This window comes from Cetorhinus maximus, chromosome 25, assembly GCF_964194155.1.
Source record: "Cetorhinus maximus chromosome 25, sCetMax3.hap1.1, whole genome shotgun sequence".
Lineage (NCBI taxonomy): Eukaryota > Metazoa > Chordata > Chondrichthyes > Lamniformes > Cetorhinidae > Cetorhinus > Cetorhinus maximus.
In genome coordinates, this window is record NC_135903.1 from 30,347,034 (window position 1) to 30,372,656 (window position 25,623).

Sequence of the window (25,623 nt, forward strand, 5' to 3'; positions counted from 1 at the left end):
GCAGGACCCCAAGCCAAAGGTGAGTGAGGACAGGGTGGGGACCGCGGGGTAGGGGTCGCGGGAGGAGTGGGTGTAAGGGAGTCAGAAGAAAGGACAGAAGTTGGCTTGCAGCGGCCCTCTCCCCACTTCCCAACGCTGGACCCCTTGCTCAGGCCACTGAGTGCCTGATAATGAGGAACACCACCAGGGGCAGGATTTCACGTTCTGCAGATGGGCACGCACCCGACCGGGTGTAAAATAAGGTGCGATGACGTCATGCGAGCGTTCCCAACGTCATCGTGCACGTGTGCGATATTTCGGTCAGCGGACACACCCAAGAATCGGCAGGGCACCCACCAACAACTGAGAGGCCTATTAAGGCCATTAATCAATTAATTAAAAGCTCTTTTTCGCTGCCCGTCCAACGTTATGGTTGGCAGGCAGGCGAATCGGCCAGGCGGCCTTTGGATTCTTTAGGAAACCTCATCCACGGGCAGGATGGGGTTTCCAACATTAATTTAAAAAATTAAAAATGTTTTGGCAGCATTTTTACGATGCCTTTGTTCATGTGAGTGAGTCCTATATGGGGACATGTTTTTCACATTCCCAAAATCGTTATTCTTGATTTTACAAATCTTCAGCTCCCTGAGGCAGCTCTGTGCCCTCAGGGAGCTTTCAGTGCGTGTTCCCCCCGCGGGTGCGCAGGCTTTTGTACTCGCACTCCTCCCATCCCCCCCCACTCCACCAACGCTGAGCTTCTCAACGCGCCTTTCGCGCTAGCTGGCCGTTAATTGGCCAGCCCAGCGTGAAATCGCGGTCGGGGGGCCGATTGCGGGTGGCGGACTGTTTCCCGACAACCCAAAAATCTGGCCCCGGGACACTGATGCGGGGCCTCTCCCATGATTAAGTTGGCCCGGCCACCATGGTTCCCGCTGTGACAGGCTGCATTAAATCCAGCTCTTTGGGTGGTTTCTGCTTGTGCTGCAGTGGAAGCTGAAACATTGACCATCAGATCCTGCATCATGGTCAGGGTCGGCGAGTGTTCTCATTGGAGCTGGCAACCATTTTCATGCTGAAAAGAATGAGCTCCATGTTGGTGCGGGACTCCGTCATGTCCCTTGACAGAAACAGCAGGCTTTCTTGCAGGCCCGCCAATGCACCAAGCATATCATTGAAGAAGCCTTTTTCTGGAGATCAGCCCCATCAAAGTCAGGGCTTAACCAATTTTTCCTCCCATATCTGCCAGTCTATATCCAGGGAGAATAATTGGGAACAGGTTGAGATGTGGTGGGATTAGAGATTGTAAGAAAGACTGTTTTTGTTCTAAATTCGAAGCCCACGAATTCCCTGATATCCTTGTAGCACTCCTTGAACTCTCACCAGTTGAAACTTGTACAGTTGTCATCATTGCGAAGGAGCTAGAAATGAGATATTTGACCTAAAAAAGAATGGGACAGATTAGAAAACTATGTGGTTATCTTCCAACGCATTAAAATAGGTTCTTTTCAAAACATAACGAGTTATTAATTCAAGACACAGCTATGTTAAGGAAGGAGCATTGAGTGCAAAACTCTAACTATTTAATGTTATTTTTTTAATGGCTCAGGCTGGGGTTTACTATCGGGGCTTATTTAAGAAAACGAATTTTCTAGCAAAACTCCCAGCTGTAAACCTAGAAATTACTGTTGATGATAGTCATGGATGAACACTTAACACATTTGTATGATGTGGCTCTGTTTCAGTGAAGGCATTAACCCATTTAAAATAAACAGGATAACGCCCTCAAGAAAATAGCACAAGTATGTTGCATTCATCCACTAATATTGCCAACATTAATTTCTGGGACATCAGTTCTTGCTGTAGAGCTTGGCTCAGTGGTCACATTTTCACTTCTAAGTCATAAGGTTATGGATTCAAAATCACTCCAGGATATAATCAAACGCCGTCTTTTGGATTAGATGTTAAACTGAGGTCCTGTTTGTTTTTTCAGGTCAATGCATGATAATTTTTCAAAGAAATTCGGGAAGATTTCCCAGTGTATCAGCCAACAATTGTTCCTCAACTGACATCAACAAAGTAGTCATCTCACTGGTTTTTTTTTGTGGGGCATTGCTGCATTCTTATTCGTGGCCTCATTTGTCAATTTGACAACAGTGTTGATAATTCAGAAGTAACTCAGTGGCTGTAAATGGGGAGCCTGAGTGGCTCAGTTGGTAGCTTTCCTGCCCTCTGCGTCGGAAGGCCTTGGCTTTAAGACCCACTCAAGGACTTGTTGGCCATGGAGAGAATCTTCATGTGGCCCTGAGCAGGTTGTTAATCAGTGTGCAAAATCCTTCCAATTCTCAAAGGAGAAAAGAGTGCAAAGACACAAAAAAACAAAGCGGCTGTGAAGTTATTTGCAAGTCAGCGCTTCCCAAATAATTTTCCAATATTATCCAATTTAACACCTGAAAATTAACACAACCCCAGACACCAACAAAAATTAAAAGCAATAAAGCAGCATTGTAACATTCAGCAGAAAATTATTAAAGTTTGCTTATTATAGGTCAACATATAAGATATTATATGAATATGGAAATCTGTGAAACTAAAGTACTTTGTAAATATTTTATTATTTTATGTACTCATCAGCCCATTACTGCATCTGAACATTACATCATCTGAAGCTCATGAACTTTGGCCGGGAAGCAACGAAAACACAGGTGGATGGTCTTGAGGTGGCTGATGTTGGAGCTTTCGTTGTTCTGCAGCACCAGGGTGATGGGGTTGGGCTCAGACAGGCCACTGCTCAGCAGCAGAGGCATCACCACTGGGTTCATGGTTGGTGTTGGGTTTTGAGAATCAGTGAAGTGGCCACATGCAGGAGCCCATGGCCCAGAGAGTGAGACTGAGATGAGCAGGGCAAGGGCAGGACTGGATGCCACCTGAACATCGCAGCTGTATGGTCTTGAAGGAGATGGAGCTCCAGACCTCATTCGATGTTTCTGTAACCTCAAAAGGGGGCATGACCCACAATTTTGGAACCATTTCCCTAAGGACATGTAAGGTACAATGTAATTGGGAAGAACTATGGACCATCCAAAAGTCCTCTTTCTTTGAGTTTAAAAAACATTTTTAGAAAAAATCATTGAACCATTCAGAAACATCAAGTAGCACATAGAAATACTTCATTTTTGGCATCAAAGAAAATTTGCTTTAAGAAAGAAAAGTAGAATTTTTTGTTTAAAATTATATAGTGTGTGGTGATTCATGTGCTTTGGGAAAAGCCGGTATTTTCTTTTTGTGCAATATCCCCTTTAAGACCAAGGTGAACTGGAAAATTTTTTGAAATAGAGTTAATTAGTTTCCTGGTTTTGACATCATTAAGTTCCAAGAAATGCCCATGTGATCTGAAGTTGCCATGGGGATAAATAGGTAAGAGGCAAAGGGTAAATAGAAAGCTAATTGCAATAATTTTAGGTTAGGATGGAGAGCTGAAGACAGGAAAACCAAGGGATTGTGGATTGGACAAGACCTGATGTTTTGTGTTGCCAGAGACCACCAGACCATTTAACAAGTCAGAGAAGGGAGTCTTCTGTGCCATCAGGACTGTCATGACCTGAGTGAGAGAGGGTTTGTAGACTTGCGCCTTGTCACTGTTATCCATGTCCAAGGACTTTGGACGGAATGCAGCTGCTGGTGAATGCAACTGAAGAGCCAAAATGATTGGATGGGAAGTGAGAGATCTTACAAAATGGAGGCTGAGTTGGAAAGGCTATGAGATTGCACATGGTGCCACATTTGTCCAGAAAGTAATGTGAGTGCTTGTAACTACTTGAGATATATCTTAGTTGTATCAACAATTTAAAGTGAAACTTACCTTTTTATGAGAAATATCCTTTGCTTGTTATTTAATGTTTAATGTTAGGGTTTGTTACAACGAAAGCTTTTATAAGTGTAATCTTGTCCATCGGTTTTCCTTCTGTCGTCATCCTGGGGATTCCTTTCTTTTAAAAGTTATCGGACTCTGTAGGGATTGTAGCAAGCGCCTGTCACACATTATTCTTCTTGAGTTCTCTGCCCCAAGGCAGGTCCAACCTATAGCGCCACAACCCCAGCTAAAACAGGGACCGAACCCTGTGCTGTTGGCACTAATCGGATCCACACCAACCATCTACAGGGCATCTCAGTTGCTGTGGCAGCATACACTTTTACACACATGTTGTAGCCTGGATAGTGATGGCAGAGGCTCCAATTTCCTTCCATCATGTGGCTGACCAAGAGTCTTTCCCTCTCTCACCACCTGCTATTGCTGTATATTGGAAGGATTTTTACAAGTTGATACTCAACCTCTTTGGCCACGTCGTGAACACACCTTCCATGGCCATCAAGTCCTGGAGTGGAACTTGAACTCAGAGCTTCCTGGCTCAGAGGCAGGGACACTACCCACTGCACCACAAGACCTCCAGTTTTCATACCTTAGAGCATCCCATAGTGATTTACAGGGATGAAGTACTTTTAAATGCAGTAACTGATGTAATGGAGGAAGCAAAAAGCATTCACAAAACCAGCAGGTTTCGTCTGGAAAATTGAAATCTCATTGTAAATTAAAAGATACATTTATTTTACATAAAGGAATTGTGGTGTGAAAGTCTTTAATTCACAATTTACTCATGCAAAGCTTTGAAGTGCAGAAAGACATTTCTCACCTTTCAAAATATGAAAGCATTTTCTTTAATGTAACATCTGCAGTAATGTGATACACAAATTTTGCTGGAATTTAGGATCTTTATCAAAAGAAACACATTGCAATATCTTTTTTTTAAAGACAAAGATTTTCTAAAAGCGAAAGATGTAAAATCGGTTTGGTTAAAAAAGGTGTAAATTGAGTTGTGTAACTCACTGAACGTTTTCTAAATCCAGAATTATCTCTGAATCAAATTTTACTTTATAATCTCAGTGTTTTCAAAACCTAAGCTTGTGTAATTCTCTAAAGGATTGGATTTCTCAGTGTTTGTGAACGAAAAGGCACATTTTATAAGCATCAGTTACAGGAATGAGTCATTGCATCCTGAGGGAGCTCACTCCAGTCTGAGAGTGTCCTTGGAAAAAAAATAGCTATATTTAAAACTGTTTACTCGAACATGAAGTTTGATTAAATTTGGGCCTGTGTCAACGGTCAGAGTCAAAAAAAGTGTGAATCTGCAAATCAAAGATCTTTCAACACCAAAGAGTTAATTAGACAATCAGAAGGCTTTGCATTGCATTCTCAAGTTAGAAATTTTACAGATTGCTGTTAAAAATACAGCTGTCCATTTTGAAATATATAGATTATTTTATTGGTTCACAGTCACTGTGGGATGGAATGAAAGTCCCGTGAAAGGGATTTTTTTTAACTATTTGTCTCCACTGATTGTATCAGTTTTAAGTTAGTTATAAATCAATATGGCATTCAATAAAATATGCTATTATTCCTGTTCTTATTCTTCTCGAGCTATGAACCATGCTCCAATATAATGACCAAATATGTTTGGGTTTTGAAATGCAACAGTACTACATGTCCTATCTGGCTTGCCATGGTCATGTGACCTCTGAGGCAATCTCTCTGTAAGCTGACATTTTACATCAGTTCAATAAAGACTGTCACTGAGAAAGCATTGCTGTCTTTGAACCTAAAACAAGCTAATCGCCAGCAGGTTTCTGGTAAAAACAAAAAACTACTGCGGATGCTGGAAATCCAAAACAAAAACAGAATTACCTGGAAAAACTCAGCAGGTCTGGCAGCATCGGCGGAGAAGAAAAGAGTTGACGTTTCGAGTCCTCATGACCCTTCAGCAGAACTGAGCAATATCAGGAGAAGGGTGAAATATAAGCTGGTTTAAGGTGGGGGGGGAGAGAAGTTGGGGGGGTGGGGCGGTGGTTGTAGGGACAAGCAAGCAGTGATAGGAGCAGATAATCAAAAGATGTTACAGACAAAGGAACAAAGAGGTGTTAAAGGTGGTGATATTATCTAAGAGAATGTGCTAATTAAGAATGGATGGCAGGACACTCAAGGTACAGCTCTAGTGGGGGTGGGGTGGAAACACTGACAGGGCATTACAGGTATAGATTTAAAAATAATGGAAATAGGTGGGAAAAGAAAAATCTATATAAATTATTGGAAAAAACAAAAGGGAAGGGGGTAGAAAAAGAAAGGGGGTGGGGATGGAGGAGGGAGTTCAAAATCTAAAGTTGTTGAATTCAATATTCAGTCCAGAAGGCTGTAAAGTGCCTAGTCGGAAGATGAGGTGCTGTTCCTCCAGTTTGCGTTGGGCTTCACTGGAACAATGCAGCAAGCCAAGGACAGACATGTGGGCAAGAGAGCAGGGTGGAGTGTTAAAATGGCAAGCGACAGGGAGGTTTGGGTCTTTCTTGCGGACAGACGGCAGGTGTTCTGCAAAGCGGTCGCCCAGTTTGCGTTTGGTCTCTCCAATGTAGAGGAGACTGCATTGGGAGCAACGAATGCAGTAGACTAAGGGGAAATGCAAGTGAAATGCTGCTTCACTTGAAAGGAGTGTTTGGGCCCTTGGATGGTGATGAGAGAGGAAGTGAAGGGGCAGGTGTTGCATCTTCTGCGGTTGCATGGGGAGGTGCCATAGGAGGGGGTTGAGGAGTAGGGGGTGATGGAAGAGTGGACCAGGGTGTCCCGGAGGGAACGATCCCTACGGAATGCCGCCAGGGTGGGTGAATGGAAGATGTGTTTGGTGGTGGCATCATGCTGGAGTTGGCGGAAATGGCGGAGGATGATCCTTTGAATGCAGAAGCTGGTGGGGTGATAAGTGAGGACAAGGGGGACCCTATCATGTTTCTGGGAGGGAGGAGAAGGCGTGAGGGTGGATGCGCGGGAGATGGGCCGGACACGGTTGAGGGCCCTGTCAACGACCGTGGGTGGAAAACCTCGGTTAAGGAAGAAGGAGGACATGTCAGAGGAACTGTTTTTGAAGGTAGCATCATCAGAACAGATGCGACGGAGGCGAAGGAACTGAGAGAATGGGATGGAGTCCTTACAGGAAGCGGGGTGTGAGGAGCTGTAGTCGAGGTAGCTGTGGGAGTCGGTAGGCTTGTAATGGATATTGGTGGACAGTCTATCACCAGAAATTGAGACAGAGAGGTCAAGGTAGGGAAGGGAAGTGTCAGAGATGGACCATGTGAAAATGATGGAGGGGTGGAGATTGGAAGCAAAATTAATAAATTTTTCCAGGTCCCGACGAGAGCATGAAGCAGCACTGAAGTAATCATCGATGTACCGGAGAAAGAGCTGTGGGAGGGGGCCGGAGTAGGACTGGAACAAGGAATGTTCCACATACTCCATAAAGAGACAGGCATAGCTGGGGCCCATGCAGGTACCCATAGCCACACCTTTTATTTGGAGGAAGTGAGAGGAGTTAAAGGAGAAATTGTTCAGTGTGAGAACAAGTTCAGCCAGAAGGAGGAGAGTAGTGGTGGATGGGGATTGTTGGGGCCTCTGTTCAAGGAAGAAGCTAAGGGCCCTCAGACCATCCTGGTGGGGGATGGAGGTGTAGAGGGATTGGACATCCATGGTGAAGAGGAAGCGGTTGGGGCCAGGGAACTGGAAATTGTTGATGTGACGTAAGGTGTCAGAGGAATCACGGATGTAGGTGGGAAGGGACTGGGCAAGGGGAGAGAGAAGGGAGTCAAGATAACGAGAAATGAGTTCCGTGGGGCAGGAACAGGCTGACACGATCGGTCTGCCAGGACAGTTCTGTTTGTGGATTTTGGATAGGAGGTAGAAGCGGGCCGTCCGAGGTTCGGCGACTATCAGGTTGGAAGCTGTGGGAGGAAGATCTCCAGAGGAGATGAGGTCAGTGACAGTCCTGGAAACAATGGCTTGATGTTCAGTGGTGGGGTCATGGTCCAGGGAGAGGTAGGAGGAAGTGTCTGCGAGTTGACGCTCAGCCTCCGCGAGGTAGAGGTCAGTGCGCCAGACAACAACAGCACATTGGAGAGACCAAACGTAAACTGGGCGACCGCTTTGCAGAACACCTGCGGTCTGTCCGCAAGAAAGACCCAAACCTCCCTGTCGCTTGCCATTTTAACACTCCACCCTGCTCTCTTGCCCACATGTCTGTCCGTGGCTTGCTGCATTGTTCCAGTGAAGCCCAACGCAAACTGGGGGAACAGCACCTCATCTTCCGACTAGGCACTTTACAGCCTTCTGGACTGAATATTGAATTCAGCAACTTTAGATCTTGAACTCTCTCCTCCATCCCCACCCCCTTTCCGTTTCTTCCCCCTCCCTTTTGTTTTTTCCAATAATTTATATAGATTTTTCTTTTCCCACCTATTTCCATTATTTTTAAATCTATACCTGTAATGACCTGTCAGTGTTTCCACCCCACCCCCACTAGAGCTGTACCTTGAGTGTCCTGCCATCCATTCTTAATTAGCACATTCTCTTAGATAATATCACCACCTTCAACACCTCTTTGTTCCTTTGTCTGTAACACCTTTTGATTATCTGCTCCTATCACTGCTTGCTTGTCCCTACAACCACCCCCCCCCAACTTCTCTCCCCCCACCCCACCTTAAACCAGCTTATATTTCACCCTTCTCCTGATATTGCTCAGTTCTGTTGAAGGGTCATGAGACTCGAAACGTCAACCCTTTTCTTCTCCGCCGATGCTGCCAGACCTGCTGAGTTTTTCCAGGTTTCTGGTAATGTTATTCTGTCACAAGCCAGTAAGCCTGTATTTATTCTACCATGACTCCCTTCATGTGTTTAAGCACCAGCCGTGACTCATTTGGGAGCCCTTGCACCTCTGAGTCAGAATGTTGTGGGTTCAATTTCCACTCCAAAGATGAGCATAAAAGTCTAGGTTGACACTCCAGTGCAGTGCTGAGGAAGCTTTGTGCTCTTGAAGGTGCTATCTTTGGGATGAGGGGCTAAACTGAGGAGTTGCTGAGTTCAAATTCCTCTACTCCCAACTATCCCACCATAAACCAGCGTCCATTGAAGACATTGAATTCTTGAAAGTGCACCTAGCTGATCTAGCGCACGCATATTGCGGGATTCCGAATGACCTTTCCGACTTTCATATGCAACGCAAATGTCTTACAGCGTTGCGAAGCCTTAAGACCAACCCAGACATACACATCAGTAAACCTGACAAAGGGGCAGGGATAGTCATCCTTAACAAGTGTGAATATATCAACAAAATGCATGCCATTCTTAATGACAGATTCAAATTTGTATCCATTGGACCTGCTGTTCAACATAAGCGGAGAGCCTTGCTCAAAAGTATGCTAAAAAAATCGCTAGCTGAACTTGTGTGAGAGAGATGCGCTACCACCGTGATATATATGACAAGATTTATCCTCACGGTTCATTACATCCACATATGTATGGGCTGCCCAAGACACACAAAAGTGATGTCCCTTTACACCTTATCTTATCTATGACCGGTTCTGCACAACGTGAATTGGCCAAAGGGTTGGACGAATTGCTAAAGTTTTCCAATGTATGGAGAAAGATTCCTTCACATTTACGAAGACCATACAAACTTGCATATCGATAGCAATGCTGTGTCCACGTGCTCATTTGACGTTGCTAGCCTATTCACCAATGTTCCATTTAAGGAAGCCATAGATATTTACGCTGCAGCATTATATCATGGTGATCGAGACCTGGCACAATTGCATGAATCAGTATTCATTGATCTTATGTACTCGGCAACTCATACAGTTGAGCTCAGTTTTAATGACACCATGTATGCCCAAATAGATGGTGTTGCCATGGGATCCCCTCTAGGCTCAGCTCTCGCAAACATCTTTGTTGGGTTACATGAGAAACGTGTCTTCGATGGAATGACACCTAACCTCCAACCCCTTACATATTTCCGATATGTGGATAGTACGTTTGATATATTTAAATCCATAGCAGCATGTAATAATTTCCTTACATGTCTTAATGGACGTCATCCTGTGCTCAAATTCACCTTTGAAATGGAGCAGTCAAATGAACTCTCTTCCTTGACGTACCAGGATAATGGCAATCCTAATCAGATCATTTTGCACTGTATATCACGCAAACTCATGAACAGGCCTAAGGCCATCACTTTTGGCCCTGAAAAGTGCCCAGTTTACCTTAGATTACCCTGGAAGGGCAAGGCATCTCAAAAATTTGAGCAACAGGTGAATCTAGCTGTTTCACGGTGCTACTATGCAGTAGCAACACGAGTGGTATTCACCACTAACAGGACGCTGCTGTCAAGCCAAAAAGACGTTCTACCCTATCACACAAATGAGTAATGTGGTATATGAATTTCAGTGCCAGTGTGATGTTAGGCATGTAGGCCGTACATCCAAAAGACTGGAGGATCGTATCAAACAGCATGTCCCAGCTGCTGTATGGACAAGATACAGATCATACCCAAGCAGCCCATGTTTGCAAAACTCAAAACACATTGTTCAACATTAGATGTGATTTCGCAATTGGACAACATTTGCTAAATAATCCTCAATGTGTTAAGAATTACGTTGACAACCAAATTAAGGTTGTCAGCCAGGCTTGCAGTTTGGCACATTTGCGTGTACTGGAAGCTACATATATTAACACATAGGGCCCTGTTCTTTGCAGACAAAAAGAACGTGTACACACCTTGCACCTGTTTCAGCTAAACAAAATAAGTGACAGCCATTTGCTGACTCATTCTTCGGGCCAGTGCCTTGGCCAATCAGGGTCAAGCTGCCTGGTTTAAATTTCAAACAATGCTTGGCAATTAACTGTCAGTCACCATCACTGGTACATTCTCCATGGCAACATCTCTACCAGTCAGAGTCCACTTGCCAGCCAATCAGCACTTTCTTCACATACAGTATAAATTGTTGTTTTCCCCCTTTTACTGGTATTCTTGCGAAGTGTCCTGATGAGTTCAAGATGAAAAGCTTCGACATGTCTCTTTTTTCAGTAATACTCATTATCACATTGCCCTTCAAGTTTGCTATGTGTAAATTGGCTGCCGCCTTCAGTGACCAAAAGTACTTTATTGGATGTGAAGCGTTTTGAGACGTTCAGCAGTTGTGAAAAACGTTATATAAAGAGGTCTTTCCTTTTGCATTGCAGGCTAGCAAACATGAGTTATATTATTGAACGCATTTCAAACTAATCTTAGCAACAAAGGAACTGTCTGCATGCATGTTCATTCACACATAGCAGTAGAAATTGGTTATCTTTATGGCCATTTTCTGGACTGAAAATAGAGGCAAAAATGTCCCAATTTTACAGGGTTACGCCCGGCTCCTCAAAGATGCCTGAAAATTGTCCCACACCACATTGGCCTTAGGCGAATTTCAGGCATCTGGGTTAGCCACCTAAATCAGGCGTTAGTACCTGCATATAAAGTGGGGCCTGATGCTGTTATACATCCTCTCCAAGAACTTGGGCTACCCTGAGCAGATTGGTCTGTAATGCTTAGATTTTTCTTGATGTGGATGTGGCCTAGTAAGTGGTAAGATACATTTAGATTTTTCAAAGTCCACATGGAACTTGGAGGAACAGGCGTGCTACGGCCCTCCTGATCACCGAGGATCCCTGATGGCTGCTAACATTTCCAATGTATTTGCAGTAAGGCAGCTGGTCTGAGATATTGAAATGAGGTCTGATGCTCAATATCAGGCTGGCAATATCAGGGGCTGAGGTTAGACATCCTTTGTAGGTGCAGTGACGATTCTGGATTTGAAATGGGCCTAGATGAATTTTTACTCCCTGGGGGGCGCACTTTTATTTCAAAGAGGATACCCACCTTCTAACATTATAAGCATCGGAAAATTAAGGTTATAAGATTCACAAAACACCCAGTGGTCTTAATTGGCATCTTTACAACATAGCTTTGCACTGGGCTGAACTTAAACTAAATGTTAAACTCAATAAGCGTGTAGAAAAGGTTCACAAAAATGGTTCCAGGGATGAGAGACTTTGATTACATGAATGGGTTGGAGAAGTTGGGGTTGTTCTCAGAAAAGAGAAGGCTGAGAGGAGATTTAATAGAGGTATTCAAATCGTGAGAGGGCCTGGGTAGAGAGAAACTATTCAGATAGGGGGAAGGGACGAGAACCAGACACAGACTTAAGGTGATTGGCTAAAGAACTAACATGAGGGAAAACTTTTTTTTTTAAAGCAGCAAGCGGTTAGAATCTGGAGTGCACTGAGAGTGTGGTGACTTTTAAAAGGGAATTGGATAAGCAGCTGAAGAGAAAGATTTGCAGGGTTAAGGGGAAAGACCAAGGGAGTGGGACTAACTGGGTTGCTCTTGGAGAGAGCCAGCATGGACACAATAGGCTGAACGGCCTTCCCTTGTGCTGTAACCCTTATATGATTCTACATCTGTATTTCATGTAAGAGTGTACTTTTATTCTTGTAAATTAGGTTTTAGATTGTCACTTCACAGCCTAAATAGATCTGAAAGTTGAACTCTCAGCGCCAGCTGATATCAGAACGGTCACAGACCTGATATGCTTGATGAATTTGATTGGGTCTTTGTTCGATTGCTGGTTTAGTTAGCGTTAGAAACTAAGGAACAGTTTGGAAGTGGTAACTTTGGCAGACTACTTTAAGTAACCATGAGAGTAGAACAAGGGGGACACACATTAAAATTGTTAGAAAGTAAAATTTAGGACTGGAAGTTATTCTTCACGCAAAGAGTGGTGAATACGTGGACTGGATTTCCAGATAGACAGGTAGAGCAAAACTCCGAGAGTCATTTAAAAAAACAATTGGATGTTGCAGCGGGGATGCTTTCTTGATGGATGAATTATGATCAGCCAAATGGTCTCCTTCACCCATTGTGACCTTGCGATTAGCAGAGTTTTTACTTCAAAGGGGAAAGAACAGGTATTGTCCAGCCTGCCCTTACTGTGTTAACTGAGTGCAATGGTACAGCAGCAGTAACTGTTCTGTTTAGCCAGAAAGATTGGGTTTGGGCCACCGATTTCTCAACATGCATCAACAATGCAGCTCGAGGATCATCTAACAGGTATGCTTTAATTTATGGGGTGAAAAATGGATCTTTACTTACTGTTTCTCCAGCTGGAGCGGACTAGTGTCATAAAGTGCTCCCTCTATGGGACCGCTCAGAACAGTTGAAGACCACCTAGTGTGGGAGGGGGATTTGATTGGCAGTTAGTGCTGGTATTCCAAATTATAGTTGACCCCAATAGTTGAACATCTGATGCTCAGAGGTAAAAAAAAAAGAACAAAACTAACTCATTCACTCCTGATTCAGCTGTATTCTGCAGGAATTCTCATCATTTTCCAGTACCTGGAGAAATTAATACATGTCTGCTTGCAGTGAAAAACCAGCTTGTGTTTGTTGTGAAAGCGATTTAACAAACACCAGTGTTAAATACAAGAATGGGTTCAACTAGGTCTCAGCAAATGGATTTTAAGGTTTTGTTTTCTCTGCTGGACTGTTTCTTATTCTTTCTGAGCCAAACTGTCAGGAAGATGTATTAGCAAACAGTGATAAACACAGAGCTCCCACTGAGCCCGAGAGTGACAGCAACAGGTTCTGAAGAAAATCATCACGGCAACATATTGTGCTCATCCGATCCCCACTGGCCACAATGACAGCTTCTCAGTACGCCACTGTCTGTACACAGTAGAGGCTTTGGGATTAGTGCAGTGAAGGCAAATCCTAAGCACAGTCTAATCTTTTAAGAGCCCCGGTATCATTTTTCTACCAGATAAAGATCTGATTAATGCTCCTCTAACTTTGTTCTGAGCTGTAGAAAAGTAATATTTTGTTTTGGGTTGCCATTTTTTGGGAGATAACACTCACAACTATAAGGCGCTACCGATCTGGGATCAGAGGCTACAGAGTCTGACGAGGACCTGGCAAAATCCCTGTAAGATGCGTGCTTGCAACTCACACTCCAAGCTACCTGAAGAGAGTTCCATGCATCGGCACAGCTGCGTTCTATGACAGTACATTTTTATGGAAAGAACGTGCATTCATATAGCAATTTCCATGACCCCGGGATGTCCCAAAGTTGCATCACAGCCAATGAAGTACTATTTAAGGTGTCCTGACTGTTGTGAAGTAGGAAATACAGCAGCCGACAAGCTCCCACACACAGGAATGAAATAACGAGCAGACAATCTGTTTTCAGTGACGTTGGCTGAGGGATACAAACGTAGCCGGATAAATGTTGGCCTGAATACCTGGGAGAACAGCCTTGCCCCTCTTAGAAGAATGCTGTGGGATCTGTCACACCGCCTGAGTTCAATGTGTCACAAGATTAGGCGCTCAAGTTTCGAATACACAACCCTCTTTAAAATTTAAACAGCACACAGCTAGTCCACATTTTCAAACATTGAAAAAAAAGCTGCTTAGGTTTATGAAGCCAGGTGATGTTCAAATGACTGCCTGATTTCGAACTATATTGGAATTGTGCTGCCAGTTTCATATCAATGTACCATGGAAATCACAGTGCATTGACATAACAGTGTCAGTATAACTTGGATGTGCATTTCTTTAAAGATACAATTTCTCATTTTCTTTTCTGGCGGATTTTTAAAAAAATGAAACCTCTAAAAGACAATGGAAACTGCCAGATAGTTACAATATACAGCCTGCATTCCACCAAGTGGGATGGAAAAAAAGGACACTCAAACCCCTGGGGGAGTGGGGGGGGGTGGGGGGGGTGGGGGTGAAAGACCCCATCTCCTGTTGGCTTTACACTATCCTGAAACTTTGCAAATGTTTCTGAAATAAGACATCAAAATGTAATTACCTGTTCTAAAACAATAACTGCAGCAGATATGGACTAATAGAATTTCTCCGGAATATACAGCCAGCTAGGTACTTTTAGAGACTGTTACCAAGCAGGAGAGAGTTCAGAAATCAGAATGCTGCACTGAAACTGTTTGCTCTCTCTCTCTCTCCCTCTCAGAATCATTGTGCCGGATTAATGTAATCATTCTGAGGAGAGAAATCTACTGCAATCTGAGATCCTTTGGGAACACACCATGGAAATCTGCTCTGTACAACAACACCCAGGAACACAATTAAACAAAACAGCCGCAGCTTGGAATCACCACATTGAGACCAGCCAAAGAACAGTTAACCGTGTACTCCTTTGTTTTATGTTCTTCACGTTCTTCACTGCAAAAAAAATCCTTATTCTGCCATCTGTACTAGTGCATGTGTGGGCCTAGGTGACATGAGAATGATGGTCGCGATTTGCCTAGTTTTTTCAAATTCGGGATATAGTTTTAATAAACTTATCTTGTTTTCTTTTTAACCTAAGAAAACCTGTCTGATCAATTCTTTACCATCTGAAATCTTAAAATAGGACTCCTGAAGTATTGGCAAAGCTCATCCTATCTAAATTTTTAAAAAGCCCCCGGGGAGAAATTTTCGGTCGATGGGTGGGCTCGTGCCCGACCCGCTCGAGTGTGAAATGCCGCGCATTGACATCAGCCGAGCGTGCCAATGCCAATGCACAGTCGCGCTAGAGCCAGCAGCACGCCCGCCGACAATTGAAAGGCCTTATAAAGCCATTAAGTAATCAATCAAATTAAAATTTTCACTGCCCGTCCAACCTAACGGTCGGCAGGCAGGCGAAAAGGCCAAGCATTGGAAACCTCATCCACGGGCGGAATGAAGTTTCCAAAAGCAAATATAAAATAAAGTAAAAACTTTAATTTTTCATGTCCCTGCTCATGTGACAGAGTCACATGAGGGGACATGTTTCATAACATTTTTATTTCTTCACCTGCCTGAGGCAGCTCTGTGCCGCAGGGAGTTTATGGAGTGCTCACTCATGCATGTGTGAAGTTCGCGCTCGGCCCACTCGCTGTCCTCCCCACACCCCACACAGACAGCGTTCCATGCTGCCGCTCGCGTTTCACGCTGGGCGGGTCTTAATTGCCTCACCAGCTTGCTCTTTTTAAATGCTTCATACTTTAGTATTGCTGAAAAATGAGACATTTTTGTTGAAGCTTTTCGTCTTGCACTCATCAGGATAATTTTCAAGAATACCAATGTAAAGGAGACAATACATTTATACTGTAAGAGAAAAGAGTGCTGATTAGTTGGCAAGTGGACTCCAAATGGTAGAGGCATTGCCATGGAGAATGCACCAGTTGATAGTGACTGACAGCGATTAGCTAGTCTCTTTTTGTCTATCTTTCTCAGCAATACTCAAGTTCTCTACTACCAAACGGCTATTTGACTGCTTCATACTTTTTTGGTATAACAATAGCTTGTAAATCAGGACAGGTCAACATTCTGGGGGATTGGTCGGATTGGGTCTGGATAAATGATGTCTAATCCAAGTAGGCTTCCGATGCAACACTCCATTTTTTTTATCGGTTTAGAGTGATCCTGACCCCATAATTCTGATCCCTACTTGCAGTATGTGGCTTTGGCAAATTAGTTATGGGTTTATCTGGATTGATCTTTACTGCATCAAATCTGGAGCTGGCAGTGTTATTTTCGCCAGGGTCAAGGCTTTATGATAAATTTATTGACAGCAGATGTCTTTCAAGTAATCCAAGATGGGCCAGGCTCCCAGAAGTGAAGCTGTTTTAGGTCTTTTTGACATCTTTCTTAACCAATTGAAAACAGTGAAAAATGAGGTTAGGTTTTCCACTTATTTACTGCGAGAACCATACTTCTTAGCGTACATATTTCAAGCAATGTTATCCCATCAGTTTCAACATTGTCAATTAGCCAATCACTGAAAATAAATATATGTGTCCTTGTTCAAAAACAGAATTACCTAGAAAAACTCAGCAGGTCTGGCAGCATCGGCGGAGAAGAATAAAGTTGACGTTTTGCGTCCTCATGACCCTTCAACAGAACTGAGTTCTGATGAAGGGTCATGAGGACTCGAAACGTCAACTTTATTCTTCGCCGCCGATGCTGCCAGACCTGCTGAGTTTTTCCAGGTAATTCTGTTTTTGTTTTGGATTTCCAGCATCCGCAGCTTTTTGTTTTATATGTGTCCTTGTTGTCTGAGATACAAAGACCACCAAAAACTAGTTCATTACTAGGAATGTTCAATTAATTATTGCAAGAAATTAAACAGGTTAAACTCCAGCAATCTCATCGATTGAACACTGTTTTATTATGGCTTTGGTATAACATACATTGTTGATGGCTCAATCCCTGATTTTAAAAAAACACTGCCAATTTACAAGATACTTTTTCTATAGTGGTTCTGTGCCATAGCATATTGGCAAACTTGGCATCAGCGTGCACAGTCCCTACACTGGTCAATTCTTTCAAAGTGGAAAATTGATCAGGTCCAGAAGGGATGCATACTGTAGGAAGCAAGGGTGGAAAAAGCAGAGGCTCTGACTATAGTGGTGCTAGACGACTGGAGGGGTTGCAAATATTATATTCATATTCAAAACAGGAGAGAAGTAAACCCAGTGCAGGGCAGTTAACCTTGCACCTATAGTGGGTAAACTGTTTGGGGAGTAGTCTAGGACAAGATTAATTGTCACTTGGTAAAACATGAATAAATGAAATCCAGCGTGGACTTTTTAAAAACAAATAGTGACTGACAAACTTGGATTGAATTCTTTGCTGAAGTTGATGAAAGTTGGGTAATTGATGTACATAGGGACTTCTGAAAGGCAGTTGGTAAAGTTCCTTATAGCAGACTCATTAGTATATGCCACACACTAATATATATTAGTGTATGTTAGCAAATTGAAGGCCATGGAATTAAAAGGACAGGGGTAGCATAGATACCAAATTGGCTAAGAAGCAAAAGCAGAGTGTAGCAGTGAATGGTTGGTTGTTTTGCAGACTGGAGGAAGGACCACTTCTCTTCTTGATTTTATGGCCTGGATTTTCACGGACTCCAGAGGCCTTTAAAAATGGCGGCTAGGACCTGATTCCAGGATTTCCGTCCCTATGCCTGACACCGGCAAGTTTCACCATCGTGGAATAAGGGTGTGGATAGCAAGCTTTCACCCTACACTCCTGACCTGTTTCCATTGTGGGGGTAGACATATCATAGCCCCTGCAATTTCCAGCCAGCTTATCGAGGACTTGTGTTTCATGGCACCTCAGAGGAGTTGTGAACTATAATCTGGATTTGGGAACCTTTTGAAAAGTAAGTTTAAGAGCTCTTACCCATGCCCCCTCATATTCTCCATTCCTCCTCCATGCCACCACCATGTCCCAATGCTCTTCTATGCCTCCTTGCATCCTCCATGCCCACTCACCCAGTATGCATTAATGAGCCATATAACACTGGCAAGTCTTGAAATGCTCATGAAAAAAAGACATTCAGAAAACCGCTTTGGTAAAAAATCTGCTGCTCTTACAACCTTACAAAATTGTCAAAAGACACTGCCATTCATATTTTCAATAACAGAAGCTTTACCCAACTTCACACCTCTTAATCTTGTCCAAATAAGCATATAGACATTGAAAAAAACAATCAAAGGAAGAAAAGCTTATTATAACCTCATAAAGATGTCAATCAAAGCTAACACTCCATTTCAGCCTGTTTAAACAGACCACTGCTAAGTTGATCCATTAGTGCCTCTTGGAGCTCAGCCAAATATTCATAATGAGACCATCTGGAGAAACAGATGTCTGGCAATCTTTTATTGTTGATACAGTTGGCAGGAAGGCAGATTAGACCTTTACAAATCACTGATTGAGCTTCACTCGAATACTGTGTCCAATTTTGAACCATCCTTGTGGAAGGATGCCAAGGCCTTGGAAAGAGTGCAGCGGAGCTTTACCGGAATGATACTGGGGATGAGAGACTTAAAGACTAGAGTCGCTAGGAGTGACTGGAGAAACTGGGGTTGTTCTCCTTAGAGCAGAGAAGGTTAATGGAAAATTCACTAGGTATATCCAAATTATGAGGGGTTTTGATAAGAGTAACTAAGGAGAAACTATTTCCATCGGTGGCAGAGTGGGTAACCAAAGGTTACCAACCTGAGGTAATTGACCAAAGAACCAGAGGGGAGATTACTAGATTTTTTTTTAGCCAGTGATTTGGAATGCTTTGCCTGAAAAGTTGGTGGAAGCAGGTTCAATGAAAAATTTCAAAAGAGAATTGGATATATAATTAAAAAGAAAAAATGTGAATGCTGTGGGGAAAAAGCAGAGGAGTAGGAATAATTGGATAACTCTTTCTAAGACCTGGCACAGGTATGATGAGCCAAATGACCTCCTTTGGTCTTGTATGATTCTATGAATTTTGATTCACCACCTGTAATCTTTCATTATTTATTTAATTAAAGCATTTTCAAAGCTTTAAACACTTCTGATGGATTCACTCCTTTTCATTTCATGGACAAATACTCAATTTTTGATCTTACTCAACTGATAAGTGTCCTTTTTTAACACTAGTTTTAAAAAAATTTTGTCACCTCTCATGACACATACAAAAATGAACTATCATTATCTGACAGATGGGTTAATCGCTGTAAAAGTATTGGTGAAGCTTTATTCTAAAAAGGATTTAATTTAGTCAATTTGTTCACTGTGATGTTAAGGTCTAAAATGACACCTCAGACTGCAATGTGTTGGGATGGGTGCAAGGTCTTCAGTAGAACAAGCAATTCAGCTGAATTTGGTGCTTGGAGGTCTTGCGTTTCACTGCTGCATTCTCCGTAGTTCTATTTAATGCTGGATGCCCCGATTAACAAGGATAGTTGAGAGATAGGTGCAAAATCTACTAAATTGATTGTGTTTTGCAATCATTAAAAAGCTGCTGGAGCACAGAAAAGGTCATTTTCCATTTTCATCACTGGACAATATTATAAAATTCCTCAGAAGTACTGGTATCAAATTTTTTATTAATCGCATATTACTGCGACTGAAGCATTAAGACATATTGTGATGATGTACCGGTGATCTGTCTAAGGGCAGATCCTCTGCTCATTTCTCCGCGCCTCGTGGTCCTGTGCTTTCCTCTTCAGTTGCTCGAATTTCAAGGAGCAATATGACTAGGAGAAGATACATGAGGTGCTTTCCCATTGCCGTCCTCTTATGTGTGTAAAGGAAACACCAGTTCCCTTCCCAAAGGATCCTCCGTCTGTAAGCAGCCCCTGCCCCTTGAGGTTCGAGCTCTTTTGCCATCACCAGCAAGAAGTCACTGGTTCAGCCTTTGGCCATGGCTTGTAACCCTGAGCATGGGACCCTTACCTAGGCCCGAGGCGACTTGCAAAAGGGCAGGGACAGCCATACCCTGATGTCTCAAATAACCCTGTTAAACTAATAACACATATTCGGAATTAAACCTTCAGAGCCTGCATTGTGTGGCAGATGCCGGTGTCACGGTAAATATCGTTTCTCCTCTTGACTGTCACTTTAGCATATTTCTTATGAATACCATAGATGTACTGTGCTAAAGGGATAATTGATCTTGCCTCATAGGTTAACAGGTGAGGTTCTGGAACAGCAGCCAGCTCCATTAGCAAGGGAATTGCTTTTGTACAGCAAGCAATGTGTGTGGTTAAATTTGCCCAATCTGTTCTGAACTGTGTACTTTTAAAACAGAAAAAATAGCAATTATGAGCATTTGGGAAATACACAAGTTTTGTTGGCTTGGAATCTGTGATGACTAATACCTTATAGGAAATAAAGGATGTTTCATATCTTCAGATGTTCATAACCACCCAATAAGTTGAACCTCTTGATGTTTAAGTGTAGAAAGCCAATGTTTGTTTGAGATGATGTTTCTTAACATAAACTGAAAGTCACCATGTGGTGCACTGATGAACTGATTAAATATTCAAATCTAACCTCAACCCAGCATAATGAAATGATGCTTTATTTAACTGCTCAGAACAGATTTACCTCAACCATCGCTGGTTTAAATAAAGCTGTTTTAGAAGCATTATGCTCTCTTTACATGCTGGGGTAATGGTGATGTTTATATTGCAGCATCCAGGCTGTATATTGGTGGCATTAGTGACTGGTCACCAGTATAGATAATGATTCACTAAATGGCTGCTCAGAGTTAGCATTCCTTACCATCCTCCATATACAAATGCACTTTCTACCAAATAATAAACATACAATAAGAAATGACTGCAGTTTATTCCATTGCTGGGTTTTGACAACTTTTTGTGTTTCCCCTCCCCTCCCCTTCTCGTTTGAAGATTTTGAAACATGTCAGGATATTTTCCAGGTTCTGGAAGGTCATTCGAGTGCCATTTTTTGATGTGTGAGGATAAATAGTGAGATTCAGCAGGCTAATCCTCCATCATGGACATCAGAGCTAAGTTCAATCCTGGAAGGTGTTCTCACCTGCCAGATCCATGGCCATTTTTCCTGTACTCTGTTTGAACCCCTCCAATCAAGTTCCTTGGCACAGCACTAAAGTGACCGGTCTCAAAGTCACAAATGATGGTAATGGTAAACTATCACTCCTAACCCTTCTCGATCTATCTTCAACCTATAACACGGCTGACCAAACCTCTCTTCCATTGTCTGGCTGGGTTGAACTGCCCGCACCTGGTACCATTCCTTTATCTGCAATTCACAAAAGAAGCAAACGCGATAAGAGAAAACACTTTTTCACACAGCGGGTGTTTAAGGTCTGGAATGCATTGCCTGGGAATGTGGGGGAGGGAGGTTCAATCTCCTGCAATGGCTCCTCTTCTCACTCATGTTTACTTGGCCCCTCCTATTTCTCATTTACATGTTGTCACTCAGCAGCATCATCCAAAAACCCAACGTCAGGTTCCGCTGATGACACCCAGCCCTATCTCACCTCCACCACGTGTGATGCCTCTACTACCTTTGGTCAGTTACACTGCTTGCCCGAAATCTAGTACTGGATAAGCAGAAATTCCCTCCGATTAAACACTGGAAAGATAAAAAGCCATTGTCTTCCGTTCCTATCACAAGCTTTGTTCCCTAGCCACTGGATCCAATCCTGCTCCCTGGCCACTGTCTGAGGCTCAGCCAGATAGTCCACAACCTTGGTGTCATACTTGACTATGAGCTGAGCTTCTGAAGTCATATCCTTTCCATCAAAAAGTCCACCTACTTCCAGCTACATATCATTGTCCATCTCTGCCACTGCCCCAGCTTATCTTAAAATAAAGGGTACAACTCTAAAGGGGGTGCAGGAGCAGAGGGACCTGGGTGTATATGTGCATTATTTATTGAAGATGGTAGGACAGGCTGACAGAGCAGTTAATAAAGCATACAGTATCCCATGTTTTATCAATAGGGGCACTGAATGCAAGAGCAAGGCGGTTATGTTGAACTTGTATAGCACACAGGTTCGGCCACAGCTGGAGTATTGCGTCCAGTTCTAGGCACCACACTTTAGGAAGGATGTAAAGTCATTAGAGAGGGTGCAGAAAAGATTCACGAGAATGGTTCCAGCGATGAGGAATCTCAGATATGAAGGTAGGTTGGAGAAGTTAGGACAGTTTTCCTTCAAGGAGATTGAGAGGAGATTTGATAGAGGTTTCAAAATCTGGACAGAGTAGATAGAGAGAAACTGTCCCCACACATTAGAAGATAAAGAACGAGAAGGTACAGATTTAAAGCAATTTACAAAAGAAGCAACAGCGATAGAGAAAACATTTTTTGATGCAGCGAGTGTTTAAGGTCTGGAATGCATTGCCTGAGAGTGTGAAGGAGGCAGGTTGAATCAAGGCATTCAAAAGGGAATTAGACTGTTGTCCGAAGAGGGAGAATGTGCAGGGCCAAGGGGAGAAGGCAGGAGAATGGCACTTAAATGAACTGCTCATTCGGAGAGCCGGTGCGGACACAATGGGCTGAGTGGCCTCCTTCTGCACTGTAACAATTCTGTGGTTCTGTGATCTTTATCCATGCACTACTTACCTTCAGATTTACCTGGCTTCTAACACCCTCCATGAACTTGAGCTCATCCAAAACTCTGATGCCTGTTATCCTCACTCCCATCATCCTTTATTTTTTCATGGGATGTGGGCGTTGCTGGCAAGGCCAGCATTTGTTGCCCATCCCTAATTGCCCTTGAACTGAGTGGCTTGCTCAGTCATTCCAGAGGGCAGTTAAGAGTCAACTACATTGCTGTGGGTCTGGAGTCACATGTAGGCCAGACCGAGTAAGGATGGCAGATTTTCTTCCCTAAAGGGCATGAGTGAACCAGATGGGTTTTTACAACAATCAGTGATAGTTGTCATGGTCACCGTTACTGAGACTAGCTTTATATTCCAGATTTATTAACTGAATTCAAATTCCACCAGCTGCCATAGGAGGATTTGAACTCATGTCATCAGAGCATTAGCCTGGGCCTCTGGATTATTAGTTCTCATTGACCTGTGTAGGCACCTGTTCCACTAATGCCTCAGCTCTAAAATTCTCATCCTCATGTTCAAATAACTCTATGGCATCCATTGCTGAAGTTCTCATTGGTGTCATATTGCTCAGTAAGATTTTTCCCTTTGTCAAATCTCCACTGATCAGCACCTGACCAGATGTGATTTACTATTCTCTGGATCAAGGTGGCAAGAAATCAATTGACTGACTCTGACTATATCTCCAGGACAAGCATCAAAATACCTCATTCTGACCCCCAACACAATCATCAGTACCCCTCAGTGATGCAATAAAAAACATAATCCCAAACACCGTTCGCTCAGAATAAAACACTGAGAAGACATCTTTTTATCAACTCGTTTATTTGTCCCTCCTCCTTCTCTAAATCCCTTCTTTTCTCAATTAGTTACATGATTATGCAACATATATTGGCTTAAAATTCCTCTGCCCTGGCGATGCAAAGCTTCCATTATCTGTAGGAAAGAATTCAAGATGGCTCCCTCTCATGCAAAGTGTCCATCACATTTATGAGCTGCTGTGTGAAACCATGATTGGCATGTGGCATCATCCACCAGAAACTCAGTCAGCTCTGCCTGCCTTGCCCATCCCTACCTCCCCCATCACCACCACCCCCTCCCGCCAACATTATGAATCAGCCAACACCTGAGCCTAGCAAAGTGGGCCTGTTTTGCTTGTTGTTTGACAGGTTCTGTTGGGAAAGCAGCAGAACCAAAATTGTCTTTCAAAGGATGTTCCCCTATCATTGACTGTGATGATATCCTTCCCAGCTCCTCACATCCCCATTCGGGTGAGATGCCAGTCCTGTTGAAAATTGTGCAGGCCCCGACCCAAAATATGGTAATACCCCTGACTCTGGGATTTAAGACGAAGACCCCGGGATGCATCCCACCATTTCCCCACCTTATTTCCCACCAACAGAACCAACAAGGGAACCAACAGAAGAATTTTTAATTAGTTTTCAGACTTCCCACAAGGATTTTGTCATTCGGATAGAGTCATTATGGCACAGGAGGAGGTCATTCAGCCCAATGAGTGAATCCCACCTCTCTGTAAGACAATCCAGTCAGTCCCATTTCTCCGCTCTATCCCTGTCATTTATTTATTTCAAATGCCCATCCAATTTTCTCTTGAAATCATTCATTCTCTCTACTTCCAACACCCGCGTAGGCAAAGAGTTCCAGGTCCTTGCCACCCGCTGCATGAAAATGTTCTTTTTCACATCACCCCTGCAGCTCTTGCCCCCAGTTTTTTATGATCAGTTCATGGGAACAGCTTTTCTTTGACCACCACATCGAGACCTATCATGATCTTGTGCACTTACGTCAAATTTCCCCTCAATCTCCTTTACCCCTACGGAGAACAGCCCCCAGCTTCCCCAACCTAAACTTCCAGCTTCTTGCTAAAGACATTATTGGCTTGGCACTTCCCACACCTTAATTTCTTATGTTTCTTTTCCCACCACTCGCACCTCGACAGTCTTTGGGGGAGAAATGCGATCGCGTAATCACCACTTCCAGTAGTGCTGTGCAGACTTACCTTGATTTTCTAGGGGCAGGCAGCACAACCGAATGCTGCTGCATGGTCTGTGCAGTGTTTTCAGTGATATCTCTGAGGTGGCACAATGCAAAAAAAAATTCTCCCTCCTTGTTTGCGTATTAAGTGCCTGATTGTTGTATGACGCTGATGATCATGGTACATTCTGGCTACTGTGGTTCCACTTCTTTGCTACTTTTGGATCACACGCGTTTAGTTAATCAGATATTTGATTGGTAGCTGGTAAAAATTGGACCTTGTTGCACGAGTTTTAAGGGTGCAGAATGGGCACAATGAAGTCCAATTTCAGGCTATGACATCGAGGGCCCCAAGAACACCTGAAAGACATGTGACCTGATATTAGGTTGGCCTGTTTCCCAGCATTCCCTATGGCCATCTAATATATATATAAATGAGCTGACGCCTATTTTAGGCTCTGATTGTGAAAATTAATTCTGATTAGCAGCGCAGGAGCCCAACCTGCTCCATTCAGGATTCTTCAGTGGCTGCTGCAGCCTAAGTTTACTTTGTTAAATAAGATATAAGAGCCAGCAGTTCACCTAGATTTTTTGTACAAGGTCGGAAGCCTACTTTAGTCCTGCATTGAACTTTCCCATTCAGACATGCGTTGCGGCCATATCACTACCTTGAGACCTGAACCCAGGAGCTGACAGGTTTCTACCCTAAGGTGTTTCACAGAATTCATCGGGAAGAATTTTCCCGTTGGCGAGCGGGGGCAGGGCCCACTCGCCGACGCGTAAAATGACGTGCGGTAACATCGGGCAAGGGTCCCGACATCATCGTGTGT

The 25,623-nt window shown here is 43.3% G+C and overlaps 1 protein-coding gene across 1 annotated transcript in view; it reads right to left on the bottom strand.

Annotated features, from left to right (window-relative positions):
* haus7 (HAUS augmin-like complex, subunit 7) overlaps window positions 1–16,764 on the bottom strand; it is a 407,540-nt gene extending 390,776 nt beyond the window's left edge. Inside the window, exon 1 of the mRNA XM_078529711.1 lies at window positions 16,741–16,764. The gene's annotated coding sequence lies outside the window, so the exon portion shown is untranslated. The remainder of the gene's footprint in view (window positions 1–16,740) is intronic.
* Between the last annotated feature and the right edge of the window lie 8,859 nt (window positions 16,765–25,623).